The 6,508-nt window shown below is 40.8% G+C and overlaps 1 pseudogene; it reads right to left on the bottom strand.

Annotated features, from left to right (window-relative positions):
- Positions 1–947: 947 nt before the first annotated feature.
- LOC125911322 (40S ribosomal protein S15a-like) lies at positions 948–1,300 on the bottom strand (annotated as a pseudogene).
- Positions 1,301–6,508: the final 5,208 nt, after the last annotated feature.

Below are 6,508 nucleotides of genomic sequence, written 5' to 3' on the forward strand. Positions count from 1 at the left end.
GATAGAATTTCAAGGATTGTAAGCATTTGTCTAGTAAATGCTCAGATAGAAGTTTAATAGGTAAATTTTCACAAAGAGTCTGGGCATTTGGGTGGGCATGATTTTTATTTTATTTATTTATTTATTTTTTGAGAGAGAGAGAGCATGAGCAAACAGGGGAGGGGCAGAGGCAGAGGGAGAGAGAGAATCTCAAGCAGGCTCCATGCCCAGCATGGAGCCCGTCATGGAGCCTGTCATGGGGCTCGATTTCATGACCATGTGATCACAACCTGAGCCAAAATCAGGGGTCTGATGCTTAACCAACTGGGCCACGTAGGCACCCGTAGGTGGGCAAGATTTTAACATGTGTTGTTATGAGTAAAGATACTATGAAATAGCTGTCTGTGATATTTCAGCTTTATCCTACAGGCAATGAGAAGTCACTGTAAGTCTTTGAACTAAGAAGTAACTTGAAGACAATTTTTTTTTCCATATGAGATAAAAAAGACCATTTGGAAGGAGGATAGATTGGAGTAAGGGAGAAATGCAAGGAGATTTTTGCAGTAATAAAAGGGTGAGGTAATGGTTTATGAATAAAAGGGGTTATGAAACTATGTTGGCAACTGTGGAGTGGAAAGGAAGAAACAAATAGAGATGTTTAAAGGAGGGAGTGTGTCAGTTAAGAGTGTGATTCAGGGCTCCAGAAGATCTGGTTCAAGTTTTGCTTCTCAGATGCTTCTTCTTCACTGCGTGACCTTGGGCAAATATATGTTATTCGGTGCCTCTATAAGCCTCAGTTTCCTTACCTATACAATGAATATGAATAGTGCACCATCACATTAAATGGTTATAAGGATTAAAGAAAAAAAGTCACATAAAGTTCTTAGCACAATGTTATAAAACTAGTTAAGAATGTATTTTCTTTTTTGCCCATTAACGCATTGTATTTGCACATATGTATTATATCTCTAGAAAAAGAATCCCAACGTTTTTCCTCCTGTGTGTTTTTGTCTTACTTTTCCATGGTCTGTGATGCCAGCTGAGGGTGTCAGTACAATGAAACCAAACTGGCAGGACAGGAGCAGGTTATTCTGCCATTTTTCTAGATCTTCGACTTGTTCATCCAATCTAGGACTGATCACTCCACATTTGTTTAACCTGGCTGTGAGGCTCACAACAATATTCCCAGCTTTGTGATCATCAATCACCATACTTCATCATCATAGTTAGAAACCGGACGATGGCCTAATAAGAAAGTGACATTACCTCTCTTTTCAGCATTGTTAATGCTCTTGAGAACATCTGCTAGGACATTCATGTGCACCACTATTGTGGCATGGAAAGATGGCAGAGAGAGCAAAGAATGCATGTTATTACTAAAAGTACAGTCCTTAGCAACAGCAGTGATTGTGAAGAGTGGAAGAATCAACGGGACCAGATGCCTAATTGAGTATGAGTAAAAGGAAAGGGGTCACTGATGACAGGTTTTGAACTTGGGTTACTGCAAGTGAGACCACAGAAGCCAGGAAGTCGAGAGGGGGAGCTGAAAATGAACAGGAGGCTGGTTTTTGCCATGTGGAATGGAGGAGGTGGCCCTGCCCTCTGGCACCAAGGAGGAGACAGCCCCACCTCCTGAGCCTGCCCTCTGGGCCTCTGAACTGCCTTTGGGGCATTCTTCCCTATCTTGAACATGAACACATGTTTATTGTGGGATAGGTCTGTCACCCCATTTCCTGCCAGTAGAATCCCAGAAGTCTGACAGCCTTCTTTCATTTTGTCCTGACTTTGTCCCCTTCAGACCAGGCTGGCACTATTTCTACTGAGATGGGTGTTTAGATCCACAAGTCACATGCCTAATCTCTGTGGCAAATGGTTATCCAGTGGCACTCTTGGAGTTGTCTCCAGAGCATGCTGTCATGTTTTTACAACATGGATCGGCTGAGTATTTTCCAAATCTTCGAGTTCTGGTTCCTTTTTGCTTCTTCAATTTATCTCTCTCCTCTTGCATCTTCCTATAAGCAGCAAGGAGAAACCAAGCTGTGCCTTCAACACTTTGCTTAGAAATCTCTTCAACTAAATATCCAAGTTCATCACTTTTAAGTTGTACTTTCCATTCCAGGGATCACAATCCAGCCAAGTGCTCTGCCACTTTCTAGCAAGGACCGACTTTCCTCTAGTTTCTAATACCATGCTCCACGTTTCCACAGTGAGCATTCATCTTTCTTTCTTTCTTCTTTTTTTTTTTTTAATGTTTATTTATGTTTGAAAGAGAGAGAGAGAGCGAGAGCGCACAAGCCAGGGAAGGGCAGAGAGAGAGAGAGAGAGACAGAGAATCCAAAGCAGTCTCCAGGCTCTGGGTTGTCAGCACAGAGCCCGATGCAGGGCTCGAACTCACGAACTGTGAGATCATGTCCTGAGCTGAAGTTGGACTCTTAACTGATTGAACCACCCAGGTGCCCCAAGCATTCATGTTTCTAGCAACATTCTTTTCAAGGCCATTAAGGCATTTTTGTCTTCTGCACCTAAAAACTTTTTCAGCTTCTACTTATCCTATTCCAAAGTACTTCCATGCTTCTAGCTGTTTGTTACAGCAGCACCCCACTGCCCAATACTACAATCTATGTTCATTTGTTGGGACTGCCATAACAAAGTCCCACAAACAGCATGGCTTAAACAACACAAATTTATTGTGTCACAGTTCTGAGGTTGAGAAATGCAGGGTTGGCTCCTTCAGGGCTGTAAGGAAAGGGGTTGCTCCAAGCCTTTCTCTGTGGCCATAGGTCATCATGTTCTCTCTGTGAAGAACCATATTCTCTCTCTTCCCGTGGTATCTTCTCTATGTGACACCTCTCCTTGCATCCAAATTTCTCCTTTTTATATGGGCACACATCAAATTGGATTAGGACCCACTCTAATGACATCATCTTAACTTCATTCATTCTGTTAAAACCCTATCTCCAAATAAGGTCTTATTCTGAGGTACTGCGGGTTAGGACTCCATCATCTTCTTTTGAGGGACACAATTCAACCCATAACAGTTAAATTGTGAGGGTTGATCAAGGGGTTTATAACCAAATTATGCACTTGCGGATTTTCTAAATTAGTCTTGTGCTTTCAGAGGATTACGGTTTTTGACATTTCTTATCTGTTTTGATGAGAGTCTCCAACTCTAGGAGAAAGCAGGCAAAGACATAACATTATGCCTTTTGTTGATGATAGTAGCTTCACAGGGAGGGTGAGGAGAGGAGAGCAACAAAATGGTAAAACTGATTCATTTTCCAGCTTTGCCATATATGGGTCTTCTGGCTCCTAACAAAATGAACTTCCCGTGATGAACTGATTTTCCATTTTAGTGTTTTCTCTGCCAGAGTAGAAGCCCCTTCTGCATGAAGCTCTTAAGGACATATAGAATTTATATCTCTTAATAGAATTTAATCACAAGGCTGTCTGGGGATTTGCTTCAGATTCTTTCATGTGCAAAAGTCATCATTTTTAATGGCTATTTTAGAGTTTATGTTGGAGACAACTTTATAGAAACGGCAAAATATGCTCTGTACGGTAGAACAGCAACTGAGTGCTATATGATTTTAAAGAAGATTCTAATCTATTAGAAAACTCCTGAAATCCAGTGTGTTTGTGCTCTCGTAATGATAGCAGAAATATTAACTTATGAGGCATTTTCCCCTCACACCATTATATTATAAACCATGAACCCAAATACTCAAGGTTTCTGTATGATACCAATTTAATTGTTTGTCGTTCCTTTATTTTTGACCCTCCTTCGGGTCCCCTTCCATTTTATTTTTTACTGTTCTATTTACTTCCTGTTCTATGCAAAAATGAGGCACTTGACCAGAAATATTCAAATCTATGCGCATGCACGCGGGAAAGAGTCTGCTTATTATCTATGAAATCTGGATCAGACGCTTCCTGATTGTCTGCAACATTTTGTCAGACTCTCCGTGAGTCCTGTCATCTGGCACAGATTCTTTCCTTCATGGAAGGCCTTCCCAAGCCTGTGTCTGGTTTGTCAGCTCCCATCTTCTGACTGACAGAGCCGACTTACTCTGCATTGATCGTCACCCCCTTTGCCATGCCAAGGAAACAGATGGAATGAAAGGAATAGGAATCAATAAGATTAAAAAAGTTTAATTTCCTTGGTCTCCCCACAGTATGCCACCTTCATTCCAAAGCAAGAGTTTCAAAGGAATGTAATACATCTCCTTTAAAGAAAACTAGGGGTGTAGAAGCCTCTTGATTGCTTTGGAGTTTGCTCTGCCACAGCTTGACTGTTTTCTTCTTTTTCTCTTTTCTTTCTTTATAATTACAATATTTCTTCTGTATATAATTTTCCTTCATATTCACTTTTGTTTTGACTGCATGCTAGTTATTAAAGATGAGAAATATGAAAGAGCCAAAAATCTATGTATGACTATATCCACTTAGGTTGTGAAGCACAGACTCTGAAGTCAAACAATCCATGTTCAAATCACAGCTCCGTTATCTACAGGCTCTGTGATCTTTGGCAATTGGTTGAGCCTCTTTGAGCCTCAGTTTCCTTGTCTTTGAGAACAGCAGTCTTACTGTGTTGTCGTAGGTTTTGAGAGGAAGCACATGGAGCACCTCGAACAGATCGAACAGATCGTGATACTCTGTTGGCATCCGCTGAGGGTAGCCATTTATTGCTATGTTTCAGTGGACAGCTAAAACATAAAGGCAGATGTAGAAAACAAGGAATATGTAATATGGAAAAACTTCAAAAAGATGGTCTTGAGATTTGGTATCTTTTCGATTGGAACAGATAATATACTTTTTTGGCACAGATGAAGAGACTGATAGTAAAGTTTGAGGCACATGCTAGAAAATCTTCATAACTTTTAATGGCCACTGGGGTTTCATGCATGGAAATAGTTGTCTAACACGTTACTCAATTTATAACCACATGTAAGCCCAATGCTTCTGGGGGGACGTAAGCAAGAAAATATCTAACCACACGCAAAATGCCAGTTGACTGATACCCTTGTTATAAAACTCTGCAGAATCATGTTATAACTACCTTTGTTAGGATATTTGGTTCACTAATAGTAGCTGAAATGATAGAGAAGACAAGGATAAGCTTTGTCAGAGATGAATGAAGCCAGACACTAAAGTGATAAGGACAGATTTTATTTTATTTATTTTTATTTTTATTTTTTTAATATATGAAATTTATTGTCAAATTGGTTTCCATACAACACCCAGTGCTCATCCCAAAAGGTGCCCTCCTCAATACCCATCACCCACCCTCCCCTCCCTCCCTCCCACCCCCCCATCAACCCTCAGTTTGTTCTCAGTTTTTAAGAGTCTCTTATGCTTTGGCTCTCTCCCACTCTAACCTCTTTTTTTTTTCCTTCCCCTCCCCCATGGGTTTCTGTTAAGTTTTTCAGGATCCCCATAAGAGTGAAAACATATGGTATCTGTCTTTCTCTGTATGGCTTATTTCACTTAGCATCACACTGTCCAGTTCCATCCACGTTGCTACAAAAGGCCATATTTCGTTCTTTCTCATTGCCCTGTAGTACTTCATTGTGTATATAAACCACAATTTCTTTATCCATTCATCAGTTGATGGACATTTAGGCTCTTTCCATCATTTGGCTATTGTTGAGAGTGCTGCTATAAACATTGGGGTACAAGTGCCCCTATGCATCAGTACTCCTGTATCTCTTGGGTAAATTCCTAGCAGTGCTATTGCTGGGTCATAGGGTAGGTCTATTTTTAATTTTCTGAGGAACCTCCACGCTGTTTTCCAGAGTGGCTGCACCAATTTGCATTCCCACCAACAGTGCAAGAGGGTTCCTGTTTCTCCACATCCTCTCCAGGATCTAGTCTCCTGATTTGTTCATTTTGGCCACTCTGACTGGCGTGAGGTGATATCTGAGTGTGGTTTTGATTTGTATTTCCCTGATAAGGAGCGACATTGAGCATCTTTTCATGTGCCTGTTGGCCATCCAGATGTCTTCTTTAGAGAAGTGTCTATTCATGTTTTCTGCCCATTTCTTCACTGGGTTATTTGTTTTTCGGGTGTGGAGTTTGGTGAGCTCTTTATAGATTTTGGATACTAGCCCTTTGTCCGATATGTCATTTGCACATATCTTTTCCCATTCTGTTGGTTGCCTTTTAGTTTTGTTGGTTGTTTCCTTTGCTGTGCAGAAGTTTTTTATCTTCATAAGGTCCCAGTAATTCATTTTTGCTTTTAGTTCCCTTGCCTTTGGGGATGTGTCAAGTAAGAGATTGCTACAGCTGAGGCCAGAGAGGTCTTTTCCTGCTTTCTCCTCTAGGGTTTTGATGGTTTCCTGTCTCACATTCAAGTCCTTTATCCATTTTGAGTTTATTTTTGCGAATGGTGTAAGAAAGTGGTCTAGTTTCAACCTTCTGCATGTTGCTGTCCAGTTCTCCCAGCACCATTTGTTAGAGACTGTCTTTTTTCCATTGGATGTTCTTTCCTGCTTTGTCAAAGATGAGTTGGCCATACGTTTGTGGGTCTAGT

Source organism: Panthera uncia (genome assembly GCF_023721935.1).
Source record: "Panthera uncia isolate 11264 chromosome C1 unlocalized genomic scaffold, Puncia_PCG_1.0 HiC_scaffold_3, whole genome shotgun sequence".
Taxonomy (NCBI): domain Eukaryota; kingdom Metazoa; phylum Chordata; class Mammalia; order Carnivora; family Felidae; genus Panthera; species Panthera uncia.